General features: G+C 37.0%; 1 long non-coding RNA gene across 2 annotated transcripts in view; it reads right to left on the bottom strand.

The window, feature by feature from the left end:
• The window catches only part of LOC118013258, a 56477-nt gene extending 50943 nt beyond the window's left edge, over nt 1-5534 (bottom strand). For both annotated transcript variants that reach the window (XR_004679976.1, XR_004679975.1), the window contains exon 1: nt 2930-5534. This is a non-coding gene — a long non-coding RNA (uncharacterized LOC118013258). The remainder of the gene's footprint in view (nt 1-2929) is intronic.
• Between the last annotated feature and the right edge of the window lie 19869 nt (nt 5535-25403).

Here is a 25403-nt window from a genome sequence, read left to right as displayed (position 1 = left end):
AAGGCATTACATAATGATGAAGAAACCAATCCAACAAGAGAATATAATGATTGTAAATAACTATGCACACAAAACTGGAGCACTTAAATACATAAAGCAAATATTAACAGAGAGGGAGAAACTGACAGTAATACAATACCACCAGATAACCTTAACACACCACTTAAATCAATGAATAGATCATCCGGGCAGATAATCAATAAAGAAACAGTGCCTCTGAAGGACAAATTAGACCAAATGAACTTAACCAGATATATACAGAATATTCCAACCAAAGCAGCAGAATCCATATTCTTTTCAGGTGTGCATGGAACATTCTCCAGGATAGAGCATGTTAGACTACAAAAAAAGTTTCAATAAATTAAAGAAGATTGAAATCATATCAAGCATTTTCCTACCAAAATAATATGAAGCTAGAAATCAATTATATGAATAAAACTGGAAAAAACACAAACACATGGAGGCTAAACAACATGTTACTAAACAACCAATGGGTCAATGAAGAAATCAATGAGGAAATCAAAAAATACCAAGAAACTAATGAAAATGAAGACACAATGTCTAAAATATTTGGGAAGAAGCAAAAGCAGTGCTAAGAGGTTTTATAGAAATACCTGCCTACCTCAAGAAACAAGAAAAGTCTCAAAAAAAAAAAAAATCTAACTTTACACCTAAAGGAACAAGAAAAAGAACAAACAACGCCCAAAGTTGGTAGAAGGAAGGAAATAACAAAGATCAAAGTGAAAAAAATAAAATAAAATAGAGACAAAAACAATAGAAAAGATCAATAAAATCAAGAGCTGGTTCTTTCAAAAGAGAAACAAAATTGAGAAACCTTTAGCCAAATGCATCAAGGAAAAAAAGAGAGAAGGGGCACCTGGATGGCTCAGCAGGCTGAGTGTCCAACTCTTGGTTTCAGCTCAGTTCATGATCTCATGAGTTGTGGGATCAAGCCGCAAGTGGGGCTCCACACTCGGCAGGGAGTCTGCTTGAGATTCTCTCCCTCTCCCCTTGTCCCTCCCCCACATCATGCACACATGCACTCTCTCTAAAATAAATAAATCTTAAAAAGAAAAAAATGAAAGAAGACCTAAATAAATAACATCAGAGAGGGGAGAGAAGAAGTAACAACCAACATCATAGAAATACAAATACAAGGATTATAAGCCACTACCTCAAAAAATTATATACCAAAAAATTAGGCAAAATAGAGGAAATGGACTAATTTCTATAAACATAAAATCTTCCAAAACTGAATCAGGAAGAAATAGAAAATCTGAACAGACCAAGTACTGGTAATGAAATTGAATGAGTAATCACAAACTCCCAACAAACAGAAGTCCAGAACAAGATTAATTCCCAGGTAAATACTACCAAACATTTAAAGAAGACTTAATACCTACTCTCCCAAGTTATCCCAAAAAACTAAACAGAAAGGAGAGCTTCCAAATACATGGTACAAGGCCAACATTACCCTAACACCAAAACCAAAAACACAAGGGGGGGCGGGGGAAGAAGCTACAAGCCAATATCCCCGATGAGCACAGATGCAAAAATCCTCACCAAAATATCAGCAAACCATATTCAAAAATACATGAAAAGGATCATTCACCATGATAAAGTGGAATGCAGGATGGCTCAGATCCTGCAAATCAATCAATGTGATACACCACATTAACAAAATGAAGGATAGGGGTGCCTGGGTGGCTCAGTCAGTTGAGTGTCTGACTCTAAATTTCAGTTCAGGTCATGTTCTCCAAGTCATGAGATTGAGCCCCAAGTTGGGCTCTGCGCTCAGCAGGGAGCTTGCTTGAGATTCTCTCTCTCCCCCTCCCCCTTCCCCCCAACTCACATGCTCTCTCTCTCCCTTTTGCTCTCTAAAAAAATAAAATGAGCAAAGAATCTGAATAGATATTTTTCCAAAGAAGACATCCAGATAGCCAAGAGACACATGAAAACATGCTGAACATCACTAATCATCAAGGAAATGCAAATCAAAACCACCATGGGTTATCACCTTATACCTGTTAGAATGGCTAGTATCAAAAAGGAACAACAAGGGTTGGCTAGGATGCAGAGAAAAGAGAATCTTCATACAGTGTTGGTGGGAATGTAAATTGGTACAGCCACTCTGGAAAACAGTATGGAGGTTCCTCAAAAATTAAAAATAGAAATATCATACAATCCAATAATTCCACTACTGGTTATTTACCCAAAGAAAATGAAAATGCCAATTTGAAAAGATATATGCACCTCTGTGTTTATTGAAGCAGTATTTCTAATAGTGAAGATATGTATGTAACCCAAGTGTCTATCGATAGATGAATGGATAAAGATGTGATGTGTATATATACACACACACACACACACGTATGTATATATATAAACAGTTCAAGGCATGTGGAAAAGCCTGTACTGAGGCTTACATATTTCCTAGACTTTCCTTCTACATAGATAATCCTTAAAAATAGACTGCTTTTTAGAAAAGATTTACCTTTTTTGAGTCAAAAATATGGAACAGATTGGATTTTAGTACAAAAACAATGTGCTTAGAAACTCTTGGTAGGAACTAAAACATGTTTTTTAAAAAAGAAAAAACCTATTTTTTTTTACTACCACGATATAAAAATACTAGTTCACAGATTTATTAATGTTAAATTTCTGAAGCCCTGACCTTTGACAAATGTCAATGTTATTCTCTCACTATAGACAGAAGAGATGTTTTACCTTGGATTGCTTAAGTGTGCACAGTATATTTATGAAGTCACTTAAAAGATAAAATTTTGACAAGGAGTCAGAAGGTTATATTATCTTGACATGCTTAAATGTGGGGTCACTATATGGCAAAGTTATCTATTATCTGGAAGCTGTCTGAATAGATGTGATATTCACTGACTTATGGAACTGGCAAAAATCAGAGCTCACATACTTCAACCTCCAACTCGATTCTGCAGTCCAGGCTATATTCATTATCTGCCAAATGATCATCTTCTCTCTGCAATAAAAGAAGACCAAACACTGTAGATGAAAGAAGGAAAAGCTGGGGATATTTGTTCCTTAAAGAGATGAAGAAAAGAAGAGTAAGTTGAAATTAAAATACCAAATTGAGGGGGAAATTTTCAACAAGGGATAATATCACCCTTAATATATAAACAGGTCTTAAAATTTTTAAAAAACATTGTTTCCACAGTACCAAATTAGTAGACAACATGAACTCACATAGAATGACAATTGGATAAAACAGGATAAAAAAGTTAAATTTTACTTATATAACTAGAAACACACATGTGTGTGTGTGCATACACACACACACCCCCTAAGGGACAAGGAAATGGGCTGAGCGTGTTCTAAATTAACACTAGGGGCGCCTGGGTGGCTCAGTCGTTAAGCGTCTGCCTTCCGCTCAAGTCGTGATCCCAGAGTCCTGGAGTCGAGCCCCGCGTCGGGCTCCCTGATCCGCGGGGGGCCTGCTTCTCCCTCTCCCACTCCCCCTGCTTGTGTTCCCTCTCTCGCTGTGTCTCTGTCAAATAAATAAATAAAATCTTCAAAAGAAAAAATTAACACTAAACAATACATATAAACAGAGAAAATCACAGCCTATCCTGCAATATTATTGTGGCTACAGGACTAAGAAACTTCAGATTATCAAAAATAGAAATATTAAAGTCAAGGCCATTATGGGGAAAGAGAAAATTGTGTAGAGAGTTTCAGGATTGCAATACCAAGATTATTTTCACTGCAGGAATTTCAATAAAGGTATTTTTATTCATCTAAGTACATATTGTTATTTCAAGCTACAAATAACAAACTTATTCAATGTCTCAAAAAAAAATAAATTAAAAAAACACTACCTCCACGGAGACTATGTTTTCCGAGTATAATGCAGCACTATTATAAAACAGAGGAAGGGTGACTGAGCAATCTTATGTACCTGAAAACTATAAGATAGTCTACTAAATAATATTTGTTTTAAGGAGAAAATTATGAGGGAATTTTAAAAAAAGACTTCAACCTAAATAAAAGCACTACATGAAAAATTTGTGAGATACAGCTACAACTCTATTTAGAAGGAAACATTTTAATAATAATAAAACAAAAAATATATGCCATGCATATGTTAAAAAGTTTTCATACGTGATCACATTTAAACTTTTCTATTGTATTTCTACTGTAAAATACTGCTTAACAACCAAAATTCGACTAAGTAAATTTGACGGTCTAATTGCCATTATCAAGGGATGCATGAACCTGGCAGCTTCCCATCTAGCAAGTAGAGGGGAGCTCCGAAGTTGTATAAAATGGAAGGTTTTCATAGGAAGGAGGGTGGCACAAGAAAGTTTTAGCAAAACAAAGGATTGTTTTAGGCAAGGTCACTTTCCCTTAGAGGGAAGAGCAGGGGGTCTTATTAGGTGGATTACCTCATCTTCCTTTGGGGGACAGAGAGAACCCCTGTGACAGATTACCTCATTGGTGCTGACCAGAAAATGCCTGACTGACAGGTTAAGGCTACATCTCTGGGGAAGGTTGAAACTGCAATCAGGTTAAGTATTAAGCCCTGGCTTGGTGACTTTGCCTAAGTGACACCATTCTGGGCTTGTGGTTTTCTTTTTAATAATATATATTCGTGAAGGTAAAATATACATTTTCCAAAGAATCATCATTCTTAAAAAAGCAAGCAACTAGGTAAACACCACACCTTTTTATAAAGAAAATATTGCCAAAACCCTAGAAGCTTCCTGGCTGCTCCTCTCCCAAGGGTCACATCCTCTCCCCTCCCCTGCAAGAGTAACCCACTGCCCTGATTCCGACTTCGTAACTGTTCCAACTATGTAAACATTTTTAAAAATACTGCCTACTTTGGGCCTCTCCTTTACTTAAGTGGAATCATATTACATGTATCCTTTTGTAGCCTGATAATTTTGTTTCACATTCATGTTGCACGCAACTGTAGATCTCGTTTTTGTTGTAGTATCATCTAGACATACCACAGTGATACATTCTACCAATACTTGGGTCATTTTCATTTTAGGGCTGCTATAAATACACTTACACTTGTCTTCTAGTGCATATGTGCAAGATTTTCTCTGGTTAAAACTGAGAAGTAGAACCACTGTATCTTAGGATATGCACATATTTAAATTTACTAAGTAATGCCAAATTAGTCTCCAAAGTAGTTGAGCCAATTTACATTCTCATCAGTAGTGCTCAAGAGTTCCAACTGCACCAAATTCTTAATACCAGGAATTATTAGACTTTGTAATATCACCAGTCTAATAGGAATGTTTATTATAGTTTAAATTTGATTTCCCTAATTAATAATTAAGTTGACCATGCTTTCATGTTTATTGACATTCAGATTTTCCCTTTTGTGAAGTACCTTTTCTCATGTTTTTCCCATTTTTTATAAAATTCCTTCTTTTTATTTTGGGTTATTTGGTAGGAATTTTCTTTCTATACTGGATATCAGTTTTTGTCAACTATATGATTTGCAATTATCTTCACTCAGTTTGTGACTTTTGTCTTTATTGTCTTTACGGTAACTTTTAAGAAAAGAAACTCTTCATCCTAAAGTAAATGAATTTAACAATCTTTTCTATTATGCTATGCATATGTGTGTCTTTATGCATGCATGCACTTTATTTTGCTTTTGGCAAGCATATGTGAGTGTAGTCTTGTTTAGGAAATTCTTCCCTACGTGGAAAACACAAAGATATTTTCCTGGAATTTGTATATGGTGTTAAGTAGGGGTCTCATTTCATTTTTTTAAAGATTTTAGAGAAAGAGAGCATGCGAGTGAGGGGGGGCGGTGGAGAGGGAGAGGGAGAGACATCCTCAGGCTCTCTGTGCAATTGATCCCACAACCCTAAGATCATGACCTGAGCCAAAACCAAGAGCCGGATTCTTAACCTACTGCACAACCCAGGTGCCCCCCACCATTTCGTTTTTTAAAATATGGGCACCCGATTGTCCCATTTGCTGAATAATATTTAATATTGTAGTATTTATTTTAAAAAGCTATCCTTTCTCCACTTATTTGAAAACCACCTTGTTATATATCAGGAGTCCTATAACATGTGGTTCTCTTTCTCAATTCTCTGTTCTGCTCCATTGATCTACTGCTCTACCCCTGTAACAAAAACACACTCTCCTCAGTTCTTTAGAAGTCATTATATTCAAGAGGGCCCACCTTATCATTCTTCTTCACAAGTGGGCCAATACTTAGGTCTTGAAATTCAATACAAATTTGAGAATCATTTTTATCAAAGGTCCACAAAATAGTAAGGTTGGGATTTTTACTAGGATTACAATGACTCTATTTTTGGGAAAACTGACATTCACATTATGAATCTTAACCCCCTGTCTCTCTCCATTCGTTTAAGTGCTCCTTAATTTCTTTCAATATAGTTTTATCATTTTCTTAGTTTCTTGTAAATTTTTGTTAAATTTATCTCAATGTTTCATATTTTTCTATACTATTATAAATGGTATGTTTTCAAATTTTCATTTTCTAACTGATGTTTGCTGGCATATAAAAATGCAACTTGTTTTAGTATAGTGGTATTTTATCTGGACAACTTGCTCAATTCTATTAATTCTAAAAATATTTTCTACATTCTTTTGGGCCTCCCATACAGACATTCAAGTCATCTATGGATAGTAAGTTTTATTACTTACCTCCCAACCCTAACATGGTTTTTGTGGGTTTTTTGTTTTGTTTTTTTTTTTTTTTGCTGACTATTCGCTAGCTCCAGTACAATGATCAATAGAATTGGTAGTGAGCCTCATTCACAAGCTCCGATTCTCAATGGGAATTCTTGAACTTTCAAGTAATATTAAGAATAAGGTTTTGGAAGCAACCAAGATGTCCTTTAGTATGTGAATGGCTAAATAAACTGTGGTACACGCAGACAATGAACTGTTACTCTGTGCTAAAAATAAATGAGCTATCAAGGCATCAAAAGACATGAAGGAAACTCAAATGCCTGTTACTTAGTGGAAGGAAACTCAAATGCCTGTAACTAAGTGAAAGAAGCAAATCTGAAAAGGTTATCTACTATATCATTCCAACTACATGACATTCTGAAAAAGGCAACATTACAGCAGCAGTGCAAAGATCAGTGGTTGCCACAAGCTCAGGGAGGGGAGGAAGGGAAGGATGAATAGGTGGAATACAGATTTTTAGGAGAGTGTCACTATTCAGTATGATACTGTAATGGTAGATATATCTCATATATATGCCAGTAACATACAATGTATAACATAGTGAACCCCAGTGTAAGCCATAGACTTTGGTCAATAATATATCAGTATTGGCTCATCAATTGTAACAAATATACTATATTAATGCTAGTAATTAGATGCCAGTAATAAGAAACATGGGGGGGGGGGGATGTTTGGTGTTTGTAGTAGTATTTTCTACCACATGCCAGATTAAGTTCTCTTGTATGCCTAGTTTAAGGGTTTTTTTTTCCTTTTAAATGGATTTTACTCTAACAAATGATTTTGTGTACCTACTAAGATTATCAGATGATTTTTCTCCCTTAGTATGTCATTATGCTAAATTATTTGATATTTTAATGTTTGTTAATCTCATAACCCTTGCATAAAGACATAAATCTTTATACACCTATGTGATCCTTCTCCACTCCATAACCCCAACCCAGAGTATTTCCTGAATCTTATAATATACATATGGATTATATATACATACACACATATATGTATGCTCATACACACACACACACACACACACAATACAGTTGACTATTGAACAATGTGGGGTTAGGGGCACCTACCTCATCCCAGGCAGGTTGAAAATCCTTGTATAACATTTGATTCTCCTAAAACTCAACTAGTAGTAGCCTACTGTGGACCAGAAGACTTAACCAATAATATAAACAGTTAATTAACACATATTTTGTATATGTATTATATACTGTATTCTACAATAAAGTAAGCTAGAGGGGAAAAAAAATCATTTTTAAAAAACCATTTACATGGCTAACAGATACATGAAAAAGTGCTCAACATCACTCGGCATCAGGGAAATACAAATCAAAACCACAATGAGATACCACTTCACACCAGTCAGAATGGATAAAATTAACAAGTCAGGAAGCAAAAAAAATTGGTGAGAATGCGGAGAAAGGGGAACCCTCCTACACTGTTGGTGGGAATGCAAGCTGGTGCAGCCACTCTGGAAAACAGTATAGAGGTTCCTCAAAAAGTTAAAAATAGAGCTACCCTATGACCCAGCAATTGCACTACTGGGTATTTACCCCAAAGATACAAATGCAGTGACCCGAAGGGCACCTGCACCCCAATGTTTATAGCAGCAATGTCCACAATAGCCATGCTATAGAAAGAGCCCAGATGTCCATCAACGGATGAATGGATAAAGATGTGGTATATATATACAGTGGATTATTATGCAGCCATCAGAAAATGAAATCTTGCCATTTGCAACGACGTGGATGGAACTAGAGGGTATTATGCTAAGTGAAATAAGTCAATCAGAGAAAGACAATTGTCATAGGATCTCACTGATACATGGAATTTAAGGAACAAGGCAGAGGATCATAGAGGAAGAGAGAAAAAAATGAAACAAGATGAAACCAGAGAGGGAGACAAACCATAAGAGACTCTTAATCTCAGGAAACAAACAGGGTTGCTGGAAGGGAGGGGGGTATAGGGATAGGGTGGCTGGGTGATGGACACTAGGGAGGGTATGTGTTGTGGTGAGTGCTGTGTATTGTATAAGACTGATGAATCACAGACCTGTACCCCTGAAACAAATAAATTGAAGCAGAAAAAAAAAAAATTTACAGTATTATGCTTTATGTCAACTGTTTACAAGAGGAATCATCAGCATCTCTATCCATACTGTCTTATATGATGCAAAACACTGTAGATGTTATACATATTACTAACAGTAGATATCAAAAATGAAAAGATAATGTGAAATTCATAGTTATTTACAAGTGTAATGATTCATGCACTGGTAAGAAGCAACAATATGATTGTTTTATGGTAGACTAATAATTGATAAAATCACTTCACAGTAGCCTTACCTATATGCAAATGAATGAATCCTTATAAAATTTTTATGGCATACAGTATTACATATTCATGAAACAGTACTGGAAATACTGTTACGTTTTTTAAAAAACCCACTTACCTGTGATGATAGGCTGAAACACAATTTCTCCAATTATGAGATAGAGATATACTGTATGGTGATGTAATTCTTTGAAACTCAAGTTATAAAACAGTAAGAAAACTAACACACTAGTAATTTTATATTAAATATCACTCACCTGATGCCTATGTAAGGTTAAGCTATCCATTTCCATGAAAGTCTTGCACATGATGTTCTACATGATGAATACTTACGCGAGGAGGATGATGACCCAAAAACATCTACAGTTCTTGCTTTCACACAAAGACACACACACACCAGATAGGTTTATTAACAAACCAGTGTATTAACAGCATGAGGATTTACTATTAAGTGGAAATGGATCATCATCAAAGTCTTCATCCTTATCATCTTCACATTGTGTAGACTGAAGAGGAAGAGGAGGGGTTGGTCTTGGGTGTCTCAGGGTGGCAAAGGTGAACAGGTGGAGGAGATGAAAGAGGAGGCAGGCACACTTGATGTAACTTTACATAAATATAATTTCTGACTTTTTTAAAAAAAGATTTATTTATTATTTGAGAGAGCAAGTGTGTGGGGAGGGGCAAAGGGAGAGAATCTTCAGACTCCCCGCTGAGCACAGAGCCCAATGTGGGGCTTGATCTCACGACCCTGAGATCATGACCTGAGTTGAAATCAAGAGTCAGACGCTCAACTGACTGAACCACCCAGGAGCCGCTGTCTCTTTTGCTTTTTCATTTCTCTAAAAATGTTTCTCAGTACCAATCCTTCTTCCACCATTTACTTTAGTTTCAGTACCCATGTCAAAGAAGGGTCCATAGTATAAAAGAAGTCAAAAGCAATCCTAGTGATCAGAACCCTTCTGCCAGATTGTCTAATACCAATTTGTTTTCTGGCACTGTTTCTGCTACGTCTTCTTCCTTAGTCTGGCGCTGGCTCAGAAACACTCATTTCCATCCAGTCCTCTTCTGTTAATTCCTCTGGTGTGGTATCTGTTAGCTCTTGAATGTCTCCAAGATCCATTATCTTGAAACCCTTCCCACACACACACTTTTTTTCTTTTTGGTCATTATCCACAATTTCTTTTATGATTTCCTTGAGTGGCTCTGTCTTAAATCCTGTGAAGTCATGCACAACATCTAGACAGTTTTCTCCAGCAGGAATGTATAGTTTTGGGCTTGATGGCTTTCACAGTTTTCTCTATAACAACGATGGCATCTTCAATGGTATAATCCTTCCAGACTTTCATGATGTTCTATCAGGTTGACAATCCTTTCCATAGAGTACCATGTGTAATGAGCCTTAAAGGTCCTTATGATCTCCTCCTGATCTAGAGGCTGAATTAGAGACACTGTGTTTGCAGGCAAGTAGACCACTCCAATGCCTCCATTGTTAAATTCATGGGGTTCTGGGTGACCCAAGGCATTGTCCAATATTGAAAGGATTTTAAAAGGCAGTGTCTTACTGGCAAGGTACCTCCTGACTTCAGAGACAATGAATTGAAGGAACCAATCCGGAATAAATGTTGAATACTGTTATTGTTCAGACCTTCTTATTGTGTAACTAGAAGACTAGCAGCTGGTATTTACCTCTTTCCTTTAAGGCTCGGGGGTTAGTAGCTTTATAGATAAGCACAATCCTGATCACAAGCCCAACTGCATTTGCACAAAATTGTAAAGTTAACCTGTCCCTTCTTGCCTTAAATCCTGGTGCTCAATTCTCTTCCTTACTCATAAATGTTTTTTGTGGCACTTTTTCCCCAGAACAAGGTATTTTCATCTGCATTAAAAACAAAAACCAAAAACACACACACAAAAAACAAAAACCAAAAACACACCTGTTCAGACAGATATCCTTTCTCCTTAGTGATTTTCTTACAAGTGTCTGGAAACCCATCTGCTGCCTCTTGGTTGGGTAAAAGTTGCTTCTCCTGTTAGTGTGACATTTTTTAAGCCAAACCTCTACTATTATCAAACCATCCTTTGCTGGTATTAAATTCTTCTGCTTTAGATCCTTCATCTTCCTTTTATGTTGTCGTATAATGGGGGTACCTGGCTGGCTCAGTCGGTGGAGCATCTGACTCTTGATCTCAGGGTCGTGAGTTCAAGCCCCACGCTGGGCATGGAGCCTACTTAAAAAATAAATAAATAAATAAAGTTATCATATAATGACTTCCCTTTTTCTCGAATCCTATTAGAATCTACAGGTATGATTTTCTTACAGTGATCCTGCACCCACATAAAAGCTGTACTTGCAATGAGACAGTATTTTGCAAAAAGTGAAATATTTTTGTGCCTGCTGGTGTAGCTGGGCAAGATGGCTTCACAAATTCCCCCTTTTTTTTTTTTCTGCAATGGTCTTTATAGTGTCCTCATTTATCTTGAAATGGCAGGAAACCCCAGCTGCAGATGTCAATCTACGGTACATATCAAGCAAGTCAACTTTTCCTTATGTCATGACTATGCCCTGCTTCTTGGGAGCACTTCCAGCATCACTGGTGGCACTCTGTATGAGCCCCATGTGTTATTCAAGGTTTACGGTATCGCGCTAAACATGAAGAAAAATACGTAAGAACCAAGAAAGGTCACTTTTTATTGTGAGATGCAATTTAATGGAAAGACTGCTTACAGAGAGGTGATTAGTGTTATGTGGCATTTTAAGCAGATGTTTGCAACCCTTGAGCTTACCCCAATAGCAACAGGAGGTGGTTACAAAATTACTACAGTAGGACAGTATGTACAACAATTAATTTTCTGTAGTTACGATTTAATACTGCATCTTTTAACATTTCTCAACTGAGAATGGCACCATGCACAGTCTCTAAATGTGTGCAGATTCTGATAAATTTTAACTTTTTGTAATAGATTTGTGCATATTTTGTGGTAGTAAATGATAGAACAGACTAATATCAACATATACTTTATACATTCATGACCTACCTTTTTCTTAATTTTTTCTATATTTCTAGGCTACATGGTTCCTATACAGGTTTTTTCAAATCATCATAAATCTTCAAACTAACTTCCAATATATTTATTGGGAAAAAAATCCACATGAAGTGGACCCACGCAGTTCAAACTCATATTGTTCAAGGGTCTTGGGTACATATGTTGTAAGATGGAGCAGCTATTACTCTATTTACACCCAACAAAATTTCATGAAGTCTAATCCCTATTGCACAGGGCAGGTGGGGGTGAGGTGGGGGTGTGTGTGTGTGGGGGGGTGTTCCAAGAGAGTATATTTTTTGTTTACACTGAGCATCACAGTACATTTAACCTTTTGGGAACTTACTCAATTTTATGTAACAGAAATTTTGCATAGACATTTAGCTCAATCATTTTTTGATAGCTAACATAATCATTTGGGAACAGACTTTCGTTATCCACCCCCTTGTTTGTGGGTATCTGGATTGCTTCCATGTTTTTGCTTTAACAAATAAAGCTGCTAAGAGCTACTTTACGTATTTTGCAAGCTGCTTCTGCACCTAGGCCTGGGAGCGCTGGTAAAGCATATAAATGTTTAACCGTTAAGATCATGCCAAACTGTTCTGTAAAATGGCTCCCATTCCCAGCACAAAGCTTTACATGATACTGTTGATCCAGATCTTCTCCATTCAATACGTGCTGTCAGACATTTGATTTTTACCATTTGAATGGGTATAAGGTGATGTTTAGACTATAGCCTTTACATGGAGCCCACAGTATTTTCTTGCCTTTTCACTGTTTACAGCAGCTCTGGTTGTGTCCTCTTTCTCCCCACCATTTATATGTGCCTCCTGTTAACAAACAGGTATCAGTGTTAGTATTTCTTTGAGCTTACTTGATATTCAGTACTCAATATGCATTTCTATTTCATTAATTTCTGCTCATAACTCTATTACTCCTTTTGTTAAAATAAGGATTTACAGCTATACTTTTCCCTCAAAGTACCATTTGGCTAGAAGTGTTTATCTGTAGTGCTTCCACGAACTTTTAGTTCCAAATGTTTTCTAATTTCTATTTAAAATTTTCTGTGACCTAAGTTGTTGGAATTATATTAAATTTTTCTAATTACCCTATAGTTATTGCTTTATAGCTTAATTGCATTGTTATCAGAGAACATTCTTGGAAGGATTTCCATCTTCTAATATTTGTTTAAACTAGAGGGTGCTTGCAAAGAAAGTTGATCCTGAAGTTGTTGGGGGCAGTGTTCTATATGGATGCTCATTAAGAGAAGTTTGTTAGAGGAAAATCCAAGGCTCCAAATACAAACAAGTAAAATTGAAAAATGACTGAGCAGAACTGAAAATGTAAGCAAGAAAATACACCCAAAGAAACTAAAAGTGAGAAAATAATAAAGGGTAGGACCCAATATAAAACAATAAAATTGTATAGAAAAAGAAAGTAATGGTGCCAGAAGCTCCCCCCCCCCTTTTTTTTGATGTAGTGTTCAACGATTCATTAGTTGCATATAACACCCAGTGCTCCCTCTTTAAGAAGACTATTACAGACAACTTCAGGAAAGTCTGTTCAACAAAACAATAATAAAATGCAAGTAAACAGAATATATTTAAATCCAGGGACAAATTATACTGATTATAAAGATTTAAAAAGCTGTACTGTGAGAAAAACTATATGCAAATATACTCCAATTGAAAACTTACAAGACAGATTAGGCAAAATATGGTAATGACAACGTTAGTACTATATGAAGTAAAAAACCTGAATACACCAATAACATAAAGGAAACTGAAATAGTAATCTGAAAAACAATCTCTTGGAGAAACTTTTCCCAGAAAGTCTTACAGGGGAGTTCTGTTGCACTGAAACAGATAAGCTCTAGTTTATCCAAAATTAGAAAAATTGCGAAAGATGTCCATTTTTCAGGGTAGTAAAACCTTAAAAAAAAAAAAAACTGATGAAGACAATATAAAAAATTACGGGCCAATTTCACTAACAAAGATAGAAGCAAACTTGCATAAAATATCAGCTAACAGAATCTAGCTAGGAGTTTGAAAAATAACCCTAATAATACTTTCATTAAGTATTTATTTTATTAAGAATTTATTCTATAAATACAAAGATGATTTACTATCTGAAAATCTATAAATGGATTTTACCAGAGCAATGGAGTCAAGAAGAAAATACATGATTACTGCAGAAGATGTAGGAAAGACATTTGATAAAGTTCAATATTTAACTATCATTTTTTTCCTAAAAAAAAAGGATAGAACTGAATTTCTTTAACTTGTTGATGGCTATGTATTAATGCCCTGCTTATAGCAAACATCATAATTAATGGAACGAAATTTGATGCATTTAAGGTCAATAACAAGACAAAAATACCACCACCACAGGTAGTTCAACATGGTATAGAACATTCTGGCAATGTAATAAGAAAAAGAAATAACAGGCAAGAGATTGTTATTATTTGAAGCTGACTTTATAATCCACATAAAAAACCCAGGATAATCACTATCCCATTAAAAGACCTTATAAGAAATTAAGACCTAGTATAAAACGAGGGTGAAAACAAAGCAAAACAAAAAACAGTGATATAGGGCGCCTGGGTGGCTCAGTTGGTTAAGCGACTGCCTTCAGCTCAGGTCATGATCCCAGGGTCCTGGGATCGAGTCCTGCATCGGGCTCCCTGCTCTGCGGGGAGCCTGCTTCTCCCTCTCCCACTCCCCCTGCTTGTGTTCCTTCTCTCGCTGTGTCTCTCTCTGTCAAATAAATAAATGAAATCTTTAAAAAAAAAAAAAAAAACAGTGATATAGAATCAGACAAGACTAATGTAATGGAATAAAAAAAGCCCAGAAACAAATCCTTCTGTATGTAAAAAATTGGTGTGTGAAAGAAGTCATATCACAAATCGGTGAGATATGATGGATTATTTAGCAAATAATGATGGAAAATTGGTGCACTCCATGGAAAAAATAAGGTTGAATTCTTACCTCACTTAGTCTTCATATGTGGACTCCAGGTTTATTAGAAACCAAAACATGAAAAGCAAAATTAAGGTATAAAGTTAATAAAAGGATACATTCATAGGAGAATATCTTCACGATCTTGAGGTACAGAACTATTCCCTATACAATATTCTCAAAGAACGAACCTTAAAGAAGAAAAGTAACAGACATTCCAATAACAAAATTACAAGTCTCCGTTTAAAGAAAGTCAACACACACGAAGTCAACACATGGATAGAAAATGGGGAGGAAATAATTGAAATGAAAATCATTAAGAGAAAGAAAACCTCACAGAAAAGTGGAAAAAAGATATGAATAAAACAACTTACAAAAGAAACAATACTGCAAGAAACATGAAGACATGCTCAAACTCATATTCAGAGAAATGCAAATTTTATCAGTACATACTATTATGTACATAAAATGGCAAAAATTATAAACTCATATAAACCCAAGTACTGACAAAGACCTCAGAAAATGGTAATACTGTATTTCTGGTCATAGCTAAAACTGTTGCAGCCATTATAAGAAACTGTTGTCAGTACTTGAAAAAATTAAATACAGGGATAGCCAATGACCCAGAAATCCTACTCCTGAATACATACTTCAGAGAAAATTCTAAAGAAAGCCACTCACACACAAAGTCCAAATACCATATCAAGTTAAAACACACACACGAAGCATCATACACATTAAGAATTAAAAAGACAGAATGGAGGAACATATGGTCATTATAACAGAGATTAAGGAATTGGACAGTAGAGATGGGAAATGGCAGTAGAGATGGGGAATGCATTAATATAAAACAAAAGAGGGTTTTGCATTAATCAATAATAATGTGCCATGAATGAACCGAGAGTTACACTTAATTCAGTAAATGTGGAAACTGAAAAGAAAGATATTTTCATAAGAACCTGAGAAAAAACAAACCTCATAGCCTCTGAATGTATACACTTAGGAGCTTATTAAAATTCTACTACTGTTGGCCTTGAACTAGCAATCTTGGTAGCAGTTCACTACTGCTAAAAATAAACAAAATAACAATAAAAAATTTAATTTAAAAAACCTAAGCAGCCAGCCATTCAAATAAAGAGTTATGTGTTCTTCCATGCTCATGGATTGGAAGAACAAATATTGTTAAAATGTGTATAGTACCCAAAGCAATCTACAGATTTAATGCAAACCCTCTCAAAGTTATCAAGAGCATTTTTCACAGAACTAGAACAATCCTAAAATTTACACGTAGCCACAAAAGACCCCAAATACCAAAGCAATCTTAGCGGGGGGGGGGGGCAGGTAAACAAAGCCGGAGGCATCACAATTCCAGATTCAAGTTATATTACAAAGTTGTAGTGATCAAAACAGTATAGTACAGGCACAAAAAATAGACACATAGGTCAACAGAACAGAACAGAAAACCCAGAAATGGACCTACAACTATATGGTCAACTAATCTTCAACAGAGGAAAGAACATCCAATGGGAAAAGGACAGCAGCTTTATTTACAATAGCCAAATTACAGAAGCAGCCCAAGTGTCCATCGACTGATGAGTGGATAAAGAAGAAGTGGTGTGTATATATATAAAACGAAATATCACTCAGCCATAAAAAAGAATGAAATCTTGCCATTTGCAACAACATGGATGGAGCTAGAGTATAATGCTAAGTGAAATTCAGTCAGTCAGAGAAAGACAAATACCGTATGATTTCACTCCTATGGAGTTTAAGAAACAAAACAAACAAGCAAAGGGGGAAAAAAAGAGAGAGAGAGACAAAACAAGAAACAGACTCTTAATTATAGAGAACAGACTGATGGTTGCCAAGGGGAGGTAGGTGGGGGCATGGGGGAATCGGCTAAATAGGTGATGGGGAATAAGGAGGGCACCTGCCGTGATGAGCACCTGGTGATGTATGGAAGTGTTTGAATCACTACATGTATAGCTAAAACTAATATAACACTGTATGTTAACTAAAATTAAAAACTTAAAAAGTTATGTGTTCCTACTACTCATAACAACTATTTTCCTATTGGAGTCTATGTTGTAGCAAACATGTTAATAATTGTAGCAAATTGAAGTCCACATAATAAATCTGTTTCACACTGTAATCCCTAATAGATTCATCTCCTTGTATCCACTGGTTTATGAAAACTCCGATGCATCACAAGTAACCCCAGAACCACAGCCTTCTGGAATTATCTTTTTCCTGAAGATCTAATGAAAAGAAATCAAACCTCTTCTTTTACTCTAAGGAAATTCAAGTCCCTCCTGAATGTCTGAGGATTCCTGTAAGGGGCTTAGATGTCTTGGTTGTCACTCATGACTGCTATTCTCTGGCTTCTCTCTGAGAACCACTGAGTTTATTTACTGCAACTTATGTGCTCTACTTCTCTCACCTTTGCTTTGCTAACTAATTGTTGATGCTAGATAGTAGGCACCTAATAAATGCCATTAAAGTTACAAAATAAAAAGATAAAAGTTTCGGGGCGCCTGGGTGGCTCAGTCATTAAGCGTCTGCCTTCGGCTCAGGTCATGATCCCAGGGTCATGGGATTGAGCCCCGCATTGGGCTCCCTGCTCGGCGGGAAGCCTGCTTCTCCCTCTCCCACTCCCCCTGCTTGTGTTCCCTCTCTCGCGTTCTGTCAAATAAATAAAATTAAATCTTAAAAAAAACCAAAAAATAAAAATAAAAAAATAAAGTTACACATAAAAGGAAAACCTAAAATTGTAGTCATTACAGCTCAGTTCCGGCAGCCCAGGATACCTATTCAGCTCTGAGTTCTTCCTTCCTTCTTCCACTCCTTACCAGCCTCAAGGAGACAACCAGGGGGGAAAAAAAATTACTTGACATCACATAGCTATCTGGATTCCCTCCCTTTCCCCAGAAGGAAGAGCTGAACACCCCCTTCCTTCCAATGTGGGATGCACTCAGTTACTGGGCTCCAGTGAACTTTGAAGTATGGAACAGGAAGTATAGTAAAATCAAACCTAAATCTCGTCATTCCACTAGCTACAACTGCAAACTGTATGTGTAAAATACAGATTAGGGAAATGTATATACTTACTGTATATTAAGAAATCATTGTCCATTTTTTGCAGATAAAAATCATATCATGTTTTTTGTTTTTAGAGTCCTGATCTTATGGAGATCATACTGAAATATTCACAGAAGAAATGATATGCTCCTTGGGGACAGCTACAAAATAATGGGGGAGACTAGTTGGGGTATAAACGACATAGTAGAGTCAACTTCAAGCTGGGTGAAGGTCTTTGGGGGCTCATTGTTCTAGTCTCTTAACTTTTGCATATGTCTTTGCAAAGTCTTAAACATTCTATTAAACATTTTTAAAATAAATTTCTGTTGAGATGCACTTTCCCTCAAGAGAAACACTTATGATTATTAAGCAGATTACTTAGTATCTCCATCTCATTCATTTGTAGTCTTTTTTTTTTAATTTAAATTTTGTTAACATACAGTGCAATATTGGTTTCTGGAGTAGAATTCAGTGATTCATCACTTACATACAACACCCAGTGCTCATCAAAACAGTGCCCTCCTTAACCCATCACCCACCTAGCCCATCCCCCACCCACCTCCCTCCATCAACCCTGTTTGTTCTCTATCATTAAGATATTTGCAATGACATGGATGGAGCTAGAGTTTATTATGTTAAATGAAATAGGTCAGTCAGAGAAAGACAAATACCATATGATATCACTCATGGGTGAAATTTAAGATAAAAAATAGATGAACGTATGGGAAGGGGGAAAAGAAAAAAAAAAGGAGAGGGAAACAAGCCAAAAGTGACTATCATTTATTTGTATTCTGATTGCTTTGTCCACATTAAAAAAATACAAGAATATTTGTATTATAATCATAACCCAAGAGGCACTTTGACGACCTAAGGCAGAAGTCTGTTCAAAGATGATCTGGTGTCACCTCTGACTCACCTGCTTTAAATATTTTATGGTAACAGAACTACATTTTGAAGTCAGCCTCATTGGGCAGCCTTCTGTATACACAAAAAAAAAGAATAGGCATCAATGTATTAACAGTGGTCTTCTCTGTACAGTGAATTTCTAAAATATTCGCCTGTTATTCTAAAATCAGGAAAAAATTGACATACAAAATACATACAAAACAAAGACTCTGTCAAAATATAAGGGAAAAGGCAGCCTAGTGAAAGCAAACCAATGACCTAGAAGTACACATAAATCTAGTCCTATCCTAAAAAGATAGTAAATCCAGAGAACACTTATAACATTAAAGTTTTCTTCTCCGTAAATTTATTTAGGGGAACTTCCAACTACAAACCCACGTTTCCCAAAGCCCTGATGCTGGAAAAAGCGATGCCCCATACAGCACACATTAATATGGTATCTTGCTCACTAGAGAAAAAGATCCCAATCTAAACCAGCATTCAGAATTACACATCAGAGCCTTGTGTGTTTGCCTGGAATAAGTTCCTTCTTAAGGGACTGGTCTACTGTTGGTGTACTGATGAAACCAGATTTCTGGGCCTGTAACCCAGAGGAACCTAAATTTGTGCACCCAATTGAGCTATTGCTCTCAAATCTGAGTTGACCAGTTGACCATCATCCACAGTGATACCCACCTCATTCATGATCACCTTTTACTCTGCAATAAGGAATTTTAGTATGCAATAATGATTTGCCAGAATTAAGGCTATCAAAATCTTACACTCATTCACTCATTCATTAAGCAAATACTTAGTAGGGCCCTATTCAAAGAGCCTGGGGTGTCCCCTTCTCCTTCAGCTCACTAAGCTCCATCCAAGCTTTGACAGTTCCAAGAATACACTAAACTCTTTGCTACTCCAAGTCCACAGTTTTCTATGCCTCCTACAGCCTCCTTCACAACTTTCTGGGCCAGACTAAAATGTTGCCTAATCATGGCAACCTACACTAGTCATCTTATTTAAAGTAGCCCTGCCTCCACCCTCAACACCACCGCCCTTGGTCTTCACCACAGCACCTTTTTATTTAATAGCACAATTATTGTTTTATTTATATATATAGTGTTTGTCTTGCTCACTAGAATATAAACTCCATGAGAAGATGAAACTGTGTAAGTCTTGGCTAGATGTTCAATTTTTAAAAAATACTCAGCACAGAGGAAGTTGGGGGAAGATGGTGGAGAACCAGACTCATGTCACCCCACAGACACAACTACATCCAAAAATGATTTGGGGATTGGCAAACAGATCTTCCACAGCTAGATGTAGAGAGAAGGCCAGATGCAACAGGGTAGAAAGGCTGAAGACACAGTTAGAAAGCAAACCCCTGGTGCAACTAGAGGGGACAGACTCCACACAGGACACCTCCAGCCCTGGGGACATGCACTGAGAAGCAGAGTCTCCCTTATGTCTGCTTTAGAAAACCAGCAGGGCTTAACTTCAGAAGCTTTAAAAATCAGGGGGCTTAACTTGCGAGAGCCGCAGGTGAGAGAAACGGACCCTCCACCCTTAAAGAGGCAGCATACTAAATAACTCAGCCCTGGACACAGTACAGATGCAGCAGTTTGAAAGGCGCCTGGGGTATATGTGAAGATTTATTACCCAGTCTTAGAACGTGTGCCAGATGGGCAGGGATCCACCGGGGATTTCTCTGGGAACAAAAGCGCCAGTGGGTGCCATTTCTCCTGCCCTCACCCAGCCTGTTCCCCTGCAGACCTGCCCCAACCAACCCACTCACCTCAGCAGGCGCCCCTCCAAACCGGCTCCTGCCCTGCCACACTCTACAGGCAGCCCTGGCTAGGACCGGCACCATTCCAAAGTGACTCCTGCCCTGGGGATGGGGGAGAGATAATCCAGCATGCCCACAGTCACAGCAGCTGTGCCTTTTAGTTGCCTCGGAGGGGGCAAGGCCTGTCATTTGTGTGCCCGAACTGGGCACAGGTGAACTGCAGGCTGCTAGGCTGAGTACCAGCCCCAGCAACCAATGAGCCCACAGCAGCTTTAGTTGGGCTTCTCTACAGCATGAGGAGCAAACCTTGCACTGTGCCCCCTCATTAGGAGGGGCATAGGAGAAGTGGCTCATTATAATCAGCTGGGCTAAAAGGCCAGCCCACCAACAAACATGCCCACAGCAATAGTATCTCAGTCAAAACAGAACTTACACATGCAACCCACACAGGGGACACCACTGGAGTGTGTGGTTCTGATGACCAGGGAGGGGATTATGCTACAGGGCAACACAGGACCTCTTTACACAAGGCCACTACTTTCAAAAGCAGGAGACAGAGCTAACCTACCTAATACACAGAAACAAACAGAGCATTGGACAAAATGAAGAGACGGAGGAGTATGTCCCAAATGAAAAAAACAGGACAAAATCAGAGATAAATCAGAGATAAGCAATATGCCTGATAAACAGTTCAAAGTAATGGTCATAAAGATAACAGATTTGAGAAAGGAGCAGGTGAGCTCAGTAAGAACTTCAACCAAGAGATAGAAAATATAAAAAATAACCAGTCAGACCCGAAGAATACAATAACTAAAAAGAAAAATGCACTAAAGGGAATCAAAAGTAGATTAGAAGCAGAAAAACAGATCAGCAATCTGGGAGACAGGGTAAAGAAGAGCAACCCAACTGACGAGCAAAAAGAAAAAAGAATGATTTTAAAAACTGAGAACAGGTTAAGGGAATTCTGTGACACCATCAAGCATAATAATATTTGCATTATAGGGATCCCAGAAAGAGGAGAGAGAAGGGGACAAACAACTTATGTGAAGATGTAATCTTCCTAATCTGGGGAAGAAAACAGACATCCAGATCCAGGAAGCACAGAGAGCCCCTACCAAGATGAACCCAAGGAGGACCACACTAAGACACATAATAATTAAAATGGTAAAAATTAAAGAGAGAATCTTAAAGGCAGCAAAAGTAGCAAAACAGCTACATACAAGGGAATTTCCATTGCTTTATCAGCTGATCTTTCAGGAAAAACTTTGCAGGCCAAAATGGAGTAGCATGATATATTTTCAGTGTTGGGAGAAAAAAACAAACCCTACAACCAAGAATACTCTGCATGGCAAGATTACCATTCAGAAGTGAAAGAGAGATACAGAGTTTCCCAAACAAAACTTAAAGGAGTTCATCACCACTAAACCAGCCTTACAAGAAAAGTCAAAGGGAAGTCTAAATGGTAAACAAAAAAAAGCTATACGTAGAAGAAATTATGAAGAAAAAAATTTCACAGGTAAAAGCAAACATGTAATAAAGATAGTATCTCAATCACTAATAAAGCCAGGTTAAAAAAGAAAAGTAGTAAAAGCCATTATACCTACAAAAATCCAATGAAGGGATACACAAAATAGAAAGATATAAAACATAACATGATACACATAAAACATGGAGGGGAAGTAAAAATTCAGTGTTGTTAGAATGTGTATGAACTTAACCAACCAACAACCTAACATGGGATGCCATATATGAACCCAATGATAAGCACAAATCAAAAACCTATAAATAGATACACAAAAATAAAGTGAAAGGAATCCAACACAACACTAATGACAGGCATCAAACCAGAAAGGAAGAGAGCAAAAGAAGAAAGGAGCAGAGAAGAACTACAAAAACAACCAAAAAATAAGTAACAAAATGGCAGGAAGTTCACACCCCTGTCAATAATTACTTTAAATGTAAATGGGCTAAATGCTACCATCAAAAGACACAGGATGACTGAATGGATTTTAAAAAAACCAACTCATTTATAAGCTGCATAAAAGAGACTCACTTCAGTCCTATGGACACATACTGACTTAAAGTAAATGAATAGAAAAAGATATCCCATGCAAATGGAAGGAAAAAAAAGACCAGAGTAGTAATAATATCAGACAAAACAGACTTTATTATTTTTTTAAAGATCTATTTATTTTAGAGACAAAGAGAGCACAAGTGGGAGGGGCAGAGGGAGAGAGAATTTCAAGCAGACTCCGCACTGAGTGCACAGCCCCATGCAGAGCTCAATCTCATGACCCTGAGATCACAACCTGAGCCAAAACCAAAAATCAGACACTCACCCAATTGCACCACCCACGCACCCCAGGCAAAATAGACTTTAAAACAAAGGCTGTAACAAGAGACAAAGAAGGGCATTACATGATGTTAAAGCGATCAATCAAACAAGAAAATAGCAATTATAAATATCTATGCACCCAGCACAGAACACCTAAATACATAAAGCAGATATTAACAGACATAAAGGGAGAAACTGAGAGTAATACAACTATAGTATGGAATTTTAACACCCCACCCACATTAGTGTACATATCATCCACACAGAAAATCAACAAGAAAACAGTGGCTTTGAACAACACATCAGACTAGATAGACTTAAGAGATACATACAGAAAATTCCATCCAAAACAGCAGAATACACACTCTTTTCAAGTGCACATGAAACACCCTCCAGAAAAGATATGTTAGGCCACAAAACAAGTCTCAAAAAATTTAAGACTGAAATCATATCAAGCACCTTTTTCAATGAAAATACTATGAAACTAGAAATTGATTACCAGGGAAAAAACTGGGGAAAAAAAAAAGGTGGAGGCTAACCATGATACTAAACAACCAGTGGGTCAATGAAGCAATGAAAAAAGCAATGGTCCAAAATCTTTGGGATACAATGAGAGTTCTAAAAGGGAAATATATAGGGATACAAGCCCACCTCAAGAAACAAGAAAAAGCTCAAATTACAAGTTAACCTTACACCTAAAGGAACTAGAAAATGAAGAAACAGCCCAAAGTTAGTAAACAGAAGGAAATAATATGGAGCAGAAATAAATGAAAGAGACAATAAAATTTTTTTTAAAAAAATCAGTGAAACCAAGAGCTAGTTCTTTGAAAGAGAAAAGAATTTGCTAAACCTTTAGCCAGCCTCATCAAGAAAAAAAGAGGACTCAAAATCAGAAACAAAAGGAGAAAAACAACTGACAGTACAGAAATACAAAGAATTATAAGAGACTACAACAAAAATATTCTGTGCCAACCAACTGGACAACCTAGAAGAAATCAATCAATTTCTAGAAACATACAATCTTCCAAAACTCAATCAGGAAGAAATAGAAAATCTGCACAGACTGATTACTAGTAACAAAAATAAAACTTCCAACAAACATGTTGGGACCAGGACCAGATGGCTTCACAGGTGAATTCTACCAAACATTTAAAGAAGACTTAATACTTACTCTTCTCAAACTATCCCAAAAAAATAGAAAAGGAAGGAAAACATCCACATTCATTTCATGAGGCCAGCATTACCCTGATACCAAAACCACACACAGACACTATAAAAAAAGAGACTATAAGCCAATATCCCTGATGAACATGGACACAAAAATCCTCAACAAAATACCAGCAAACCACATTCAACAATATATTAAAAGGATCATTCACCACGACCAAGCTGGATTTATTCCAGGGATGCATGGGTGGTTCCAATTTTGCAAATCAATATGATATACCACATTAACGAGCAGGACAAAAACCACAGGATCATCTCAACAGATGCAGAAAAAGCTTTTGACAAAATACAACATCCATTCATGATAAAAACTCAACAAAGTGGGTTTAGAGGGAACATAACAACATAATAAAGGCCACATATGAAAAACCCAGAGCTAACATCATACTCAATGGTGAAAAAGTGAAAGACTTTACTCTAAGATCAGGAACAAGACAAGGATGCCCATTCTCACCACTTTTATTCAACATAGTACTGTAAAGACCTAGCTGCAGCAATTATACAAGAAAAAAGAAGTAAAAGACATCCAACATGGTAAGGAAGAAGTAAAACTGCCACTATTGAGTAAAACATGTCACTATCATGGATTGGAAGAATGTCATTAAAATGTCCATACCAGGGGTGCCTGGGTGGCTAAGACGTTAACCGTCTGCCTTCGGCTCAGGTCATGATCCCAGGGTCCTGGGATTGAGCCCCACATCAGGCTCCCTGCTCTGCGGGAAGCCTGCTTCTCCCTCTCCCACTCCCCCTGCTTGTGTTCCTGCTCTCGCTATCTCTCTGTCAAATAAAGAAATAAAAATCTTTAAAAAATAAAATAAAATAAAATGTCCATACCACTCAAAGCAATCTACAGATGCAATGCAATCCCTACCAAAATATCAACAGCATTTTTCACAGAACTAGAATAATCCTAAAATTTGTATGAAACTACAAAAGACCTCGAACAGCCAAAGCAATCTTGAAAAGAACAGAGCTGAAGACAGCACAATCCCAGATTTCAAGATCTACTACAAAGCTGTAGTAATCAAAACAG

The sequence above is a fragment of the Mirounga leonina genome, unplaced genomic scaffold (assembly GCF_011800145.1).
Source record: "Mirounga leonina isolate KUSES-001 unplaced genomic scaffold, KU_Mleo_1.0 Mir_153, whole genome shotgun sequence".
Classification (NCBI taxonomy): Eukaryota; Metazoa; Chordata; class Mammalia; order Carnivora; family Phocidae; genus Mirounga; species Mirounga leonina.
Note: the sequence above shows the minus strand (reverse complement) of the source record. Positions and strands in the feature narration are given on the sequence as shown.